Consider the following 6,676-nt stretch of genomic DNA (forward strand, 5'->3'; position numbering starts at 1 on the left):
GTTGGTTTTTTTAGGTTATTATTATATCTTTTAATATATGAATATATATATATATATATATATATATGTTATATTCTTTCTAAATGGTCATTAATTTTAATATAGATGAAGTATTCCTTAAAGACAAAACGTTGTGGGCTAAGACAAAACCACAATAAATTCAACGTCCGAATGAAAAGAATCTCTGAAAAAGAAGCTTTATCTTTGGACAGCTGGATCATTTGAATCAGCTTGCTATGCATATAATAATAGAATTATATATATATGGAAATTCCTTTACGACCTAATTGAAAGATGGCAATGAATTACCACATTATTGCAATGACTCCATTGAGAACATGGCAAATAATGACGACATTCAGATTGTACTAAACTACAAAAATATAAGGGCTCCGTCCATCTACAAGTCTTGGTAAGAAGGGTTTATTGGTCATGGCAGGGTCACCAATTGCTAGTAGATGTGGATATCTACAACTATATGTGAGCTTGTTGTGACAAACATAAAAGCGACAGACCAGAAAATAAAGAACACGTAGGCATTCATCAATTTATGTGATTCAATCATTATATATATATATATATATATATATATATATATATATATATCTGAAAAAATGTGACAGAAATTCGGTACAAAAAAGAAAGAAGAATCACTTATTAATTAAGGTTTCGATTACTAATTAGTTTCTATTTTTATCCTTTGCTTTTTGTTATATATATGTCTGTTTTTCTTATGTATTTTTCATTTATTTTTTAATTCATTTTTGAATAAATAATAAAAAATAAAAATAGTAGTTAAACATAATGAAACTAATCTTTGAAAAACAAATATTAATAATATTATTGAACAAAAGAGTTCTTTTTCCATTAAGAAATTCATAATTTCATGGTAACCTAGTGACCATTGATTAACATGAGAAATCATTTAATTTGCCCAAATGTTTGCCTCATGATAAAATTGATAAAACTAGTAGTCTTGAATATAATCCGGGCATGTTTTGATTAAACTAAAATAGAAATCAAGGAAACCTTTTAACATTTCATCATTAATATTGCCATTGTCAAGTCGTGTTAACTTTGGAATTGATTAGAATTTAAAATCTTATTTAACTAACATTTTAGTTTGTGTATAACAACAAGTAATTATATATTATTAAACTTTTTATCACATTGAGTCTTAATTCTATTCTACTTTGAACTTTTATATTATAAAAGCCAATCTCTAAACTTTAGAACTATAATGGTGATTTGGGGGGCCTTAGAGAGGGAATACCTTCTAACTTTATCTTTCACACTCATTGGAGCTAGAGTGAGTGTGGGTGAGTGTTCTTATGAGAATATTAAGAAAGGATGGACAATGGGTTTTTGGGTTGGTTTGGGAAATCATTGAAAGAGATTTTATTGTACTTTAATTTTTCAATAGTAGAAGAATTATTTCACTCTATAGACATAAGCAAGAGGTTAAATCATGTAAATTTTTGTATTTTTCTTTGGGTTTCATTTTTGTTGTTTGGACAATTTTCATAACAAATTGGTGTTAAAGTTTCAAGTTAAGTCAATCAAGATTCAATAAGGATGTGAAAAGTTACTAGTTTTACAAATTTCTTAATTAAGAAGTTTGATAGGAATACTAGTTTCACATATTGGTAATGAAAGATGAAAGATTTCTTTGTATAGCAAGACTTGATGCGGGTTTTGCTAGGAAAGAAGAAAGGGCAAGCATGAATGATATTGAATTGGTAGAGTTAGAAGAAATGTATATTATCACTTTTCAGCTTTGCATCAAGGATAACATATTTAACCATGTTATTAATGAGGAATTTGCTCTAGAATTGTTTGTAAAATTGGAGAAGATTTATTTGACAAAAAGCCTTTTCAACAAGTTTAAGTGAAAGTTGTATCGCTTGAAGATGGAGGAGAATGGAGACCGTATGAAGTATATGAACAAGTTCAATAAGATAATTGATTAATTGAAGAAGGTTGAAATGAAGGTGGAGGAAGAAGAGAAGGCACTATTGCTCCTCATATCTCTTCTAAACTTTTATAAGGTATTTGTGAAATTTCTGATTTGCAGAAAGGATATAGTAATATTAGAACAAGAAAAAACAGCGTCAATGTCCCATGAAGCTGAAAGAAAAGTAAGGAAGGGGTAAAGATTCAACTAACTCCGCATTAGTAGAGGTTTGGAAGAGTAACCAACAAGAGATTTAAGGGTAGGAAGTTTAGATCCAGTAATGTTCAATATTTTCAAAGCAAAAAGGTATGAAACTTATTAGAAGGGATTGTCTTACAAAAGAGGATGAAAGTAACAGGAATGAAGGTGAGTATGTTTTCATTGCTGATACTGATATTTGTGCGGTTCTTACAATCTCAGAAGATATGTATACAAATTCTAGTGATAGTTGGTATTTAAATTTTGCTTTTGTCACATACTTATACTCCCAAAAAAGATTATTTTGATTTACTTCAAGAAGCGATGGTCAAAATTTTAAGTTGGGTGATAAGTCAATTGTAAAGGTCATGGCTTTTGGAGTTGTGAGAATCAAAATATTTGATGGGGTTGTGTGCTCTCTGGATAGTATGGCCTAAGTTCAAAAATGTGTAACAATTTAATATTATTGAGCCTATTAGACTCTAAAGAGCATGGATTTTCTACCCGTGTTGTAGTGATAAAAATCCCACTAAACGACATGGTATTGATGAGAAGGAATTTGCATAATGGTTTGTATCCTTTAAAAGCTGAGGCCTCGAATGGATGGGAGTAGTGCACACAGGATGGTAGCTATTGAAGTGAGATTCATTTACGAGGAAGTGATGTAAGGTTTGCTTGGTGTAAAACCAAAGTGAGATTTCATTGACTACAAATAGGTGATGAAAGGTTCACTTGGGGTAGAAGATTGTGAAAAGATCAAAATCTTGTCAGTGTTAGTGAATAAGAGGGTTTGTCGAGGTCCCTCTTTGAATTCAATTAGTACCATTAACTTAATGGCTACACATGTGCTTTGGAAGTTTGTGGAATTAGGTTTTGAACCATACTTGATTTGTTATATGTAGTCAAGTGATTTTGAAAGCTAATGATTTGGAAAGTTTTGTACTTGAAGAGTTTTTGAATGAGTTCAAAAGTAGATGGAGTTTAAAGAGTAGCAATTGGATGTAATTTGAGGAAGAAGTTTAAAGAGTTTGAATTTAAGTAAAAAATATAAATTTATTAAGTTTTGAGTTGACTAAAATTTAAATTTTTATTTGATTAGGATTTCAATTTATATACAATATTGAGTAGTTGTATAATATTAAACTTTTTATTTCACATTAAATCTTAATTCTATTTTATTTTAAACTTTTATACGAGTCACTAAGTCTCTAAACTTTAGCAGTGTAGTGGTGCTCTTGAAAAACACAAAGAGAGAACACCTTGAAATCTAAAAATACCTTCCAACAAGAATAGCCCAATCCGTGGAAGCCCATATTTTAAATAATTATTTGTATTCATTTTATATTTTATTATATCCTGTTTTTGTTTTTGTTTATTTTGCAATATGAACCCATCATATAAGGTTCAAATGGCACATTAATTAAATCCCAATAACAAACTGGGTTCTGAGGCCCAATCAATAAATTGGCTTTCACGCTTGACGGATCAAATTGTAAGCTCCAAATTAAAGCAAGTTCAAATACAATAAATTTACAGAACTTTAAAATAAAAATCGGATAATTATCGATTGAGATATAATCCGAATTATTTGAAAATTCACTAAAACTCCCCGACAAAATGATGTGTCTACATCTTGGATGGGAAGTGAGCAAAGGGTGTGATGTCCAAATCTTGTCCTTTTAGGAGGCTTTCGTTTGTTTTTTGTTGCTGATCAATCATCATCTTCAGCTGCCTTTCTTGTTCTTCAATTCGCAACTGTAAATTTCGCTGAATCTGAGTAAAGGAAAAAAAAAGTAAAAAATGTAAAACAAGTTTAATTTTATGGTTCGAAAACAGAATGCCTCCAAGTATTTCTTTGCATGTGGTATATTTTAATTTATCCCCTTTGGTAGCCTGGTTAACTTAATGGAAAAATCAGTCATTGACAAATATTTATTGCTTATGAATTAAGTTGGTATAGTAAAAGGATTTAAGGTAGAAGCTCTTGCTATAGTCATCTCAATTGAATTTTTAAGATGGATATCAAATTTAAAATCAATTGATAATAAGGTGAAGTGGTCTTTACTATATTTTTATGCACAGAATACCTTTAACTTAACAGATGTAAGATTTTTTTATCATCACTCTAACGCTCTCCCTCACATGTAGAAATAATAAAGTAGAGAACAACAATGAAAGGGACAGCTCATACTCTTTATACAAGTATTAGAGAGGTGATAATTCCATATAAGTTAAACTGGGTATATCTTGGACATATAGATATAACAAGTGCCTCTTCACCTATTATTAATTGATTTTGATTGGATGTTTATCTAAAATTTAATATGATATTAAGAGTAGGTGTTACTCCCTCATTGTCCCCATCATAATTCATTCCAAGATTAATGTTCGTCATTTAGAATGGGAGTATCGAAGTGACAATAGTCTCACCTCTCTTAAATTAGAAACATGGCAAGAATAATGAAAAAGAGATAAAATCAAAGATCATGCTTGTACCTCTAATTGTTCATGAAGAAGCCTCTGGACATCTAGCTGAAGTTGCAATGCCTCTGCGAGGTGCAACCCACTGCAAGACAGATTGGAAATTTTGATTAAATTACAGTGTAAGATTAATGGAACAGCAGAACAATTTCGGTAGTGAATTATTTCAAAAATGAAAATGTATTTGGGTAGAATAAGATGGATGCATTAAGAAGTTTACGTTTTGACATCCAGTTGAGTTACATCACTTGTACTAATTCCTTTCTCTGATTTGCCTGCAACGAGAAAGGATATTGATGAGATGAGATTGTTGTATGCAATCAGGACGTGTAGGCGAAGCAATAGTTCTATTGCAGAGATTTGCTAATAAATGCGTGACTGGAATGGCCTTTGGAAGGGAGAGGCAAAGGCGCTCAGCATCGGTGTTATAGTTATGCTTTGTACTAAATATCAAGATGTAATTCCATCTGAATCTAGTTTTAAACACCCAGAGGGAATAAGAGGCTATGCTATTACGCAACAATTCAAACAACTAAAGCAAAATATGAGGAGTATCCCTCCTCACAAGTCACTTAGAACTGAAACCTATGACTAAATTAATATTGTTAACGTCTTGCCTTGCCATTTGGGGATTATAATAACAAAGGAATGCCAGGAACAGGGAAGTGCAGAAATCATATTTGTTAATCTTAATATAGTTTCTTCTTCATTAAAAAATTTGAATTAAGGATTGATGGTTTCTGTATCACAATTCAGATAGGCTTTATGTCTAAATAAATTTGTATTAATCTAAAATCTATAATAATAGAAATTTAAAACACACATAGTACTTACTGCACTAAATCTTACTCTTTTTTTCTTTGCAACTCTCCAACGAGTGAGATCATTGTAGATATGAGAGGAACATAACTTTACTTCTTGTATAATGAATTCATATTTCCACTCATCATACGATTTAGGATTTCTTAAATAAATCCACACTTTTAAACCCACATATAATATTGGAATCTAACCCACTTTATTAGATTGATTATAATATCATTTTTATCAAGATCAGATTATCCCAACCCGATTTTGATAAAATACAAAAATAAATAATATATATATATATATCCACTCTTTGATTTTACTAGAAAATCTAACCAATTCTCCGTTAAGGTCTTGCAGATTCAAGCGGCTGGGGTTTATGGTAAACTCCCATGTTGTCAAGCAAATACGATATATATATATATATATATATATATAAGCAACCATCAAGGCATACCTTCAGTAGAATCTGTCAGTTTTTTGCAGTACGATATTTCTACAAGACAGAAATCAGAAGGAAACAAATTCATATATTAGCATTTTGCCTGAAGAATATCCTAGCCAAGATAATATAAACAACACCCAAAAATCTTGAATTTGCACCTGCAAATGGCTTTTCACATGAAAGACGGTCAATCCTTCTGTATCCACCAGTTTGAGAATTGCCTTTGGAGTTGCCTCTGTTTGATCAAAGTAATAAACTAAAAAGCTTGCAGAATGGTTTCTCAAGATTCGACAAAGTTAAAAGCAAACTACTACTAACTCTCAGCTCCCCCAAGGCGTTTAACACACTCCACAAACTTGTCAGAACATCCTGTGTTCACCTTATTCTGGTTTTACTACCAAGTGCTGCCCCTGTCGAGACAGAAAAGGTCCCAGAAGTATAATTTGAAGACTGCTTCTCTTGCTGAAAGATGATTAGCTGTGCAAGCGGAGAAATATATGAATTGCAGTAAGCCTATATGGTAACAACTAGTCACAATTCGACGAAGAGTAACATTAAAAAACTTATGAAAACAACAAGAAAGAGTTTTTTTTTTATAAATAAAACAAGAAGAAAGTTAATTGCAGATACAATGAATTGACCTATACCTTAAAATGATATTAAATTCTTTTTGATCGAGACTTTCTTAATTACTTTTTTATATTATTATAAAATACATATAATAGTAGAATTATATATATATATATATTATATGGAAATCCTTTTCAACTTTATTGAAAAGATGGCAATGA

At 30.8% G+C, this 6,676-nt stretch overlaps 1 long non-coding RNA gene across 1 annotated transcript; it reads right to left on the minus strand.

Annotated features, from left to right (window-relative positions):
• LOC18599087 lies at positions 3,636-6,438 on the minus strand. Its single transcript, XR_001927892.1, has 5 exons — positions 6,044-6,438; positions 5,898-5,936; positions 4,854-4,908; positions 4,649-4,718; positions 3,636-3,925 (listed from the first exon to the last, which is right to left on the minus strand). It is a non-coding gene; the product is annotated as an uncharacterized LOC18599087 (long non-coding RNA).

The sequence above is a fragment of the Theobroma cacao genome, chromosome 5 (genome assembly GCF_000208745.1).
Source record: "Theobroma cacao cultivar B97-61/B2 chromosome 5, Criollo_cocoa_genome_V2, whole genome shotgun sequence".
Taxonomy (NCBI): Eukaryota; Viridiplantae; Streptophyta; class Magnoliopsida; order Malvales; family Malvaceae; genus Theobroma; species Theobroma cacao.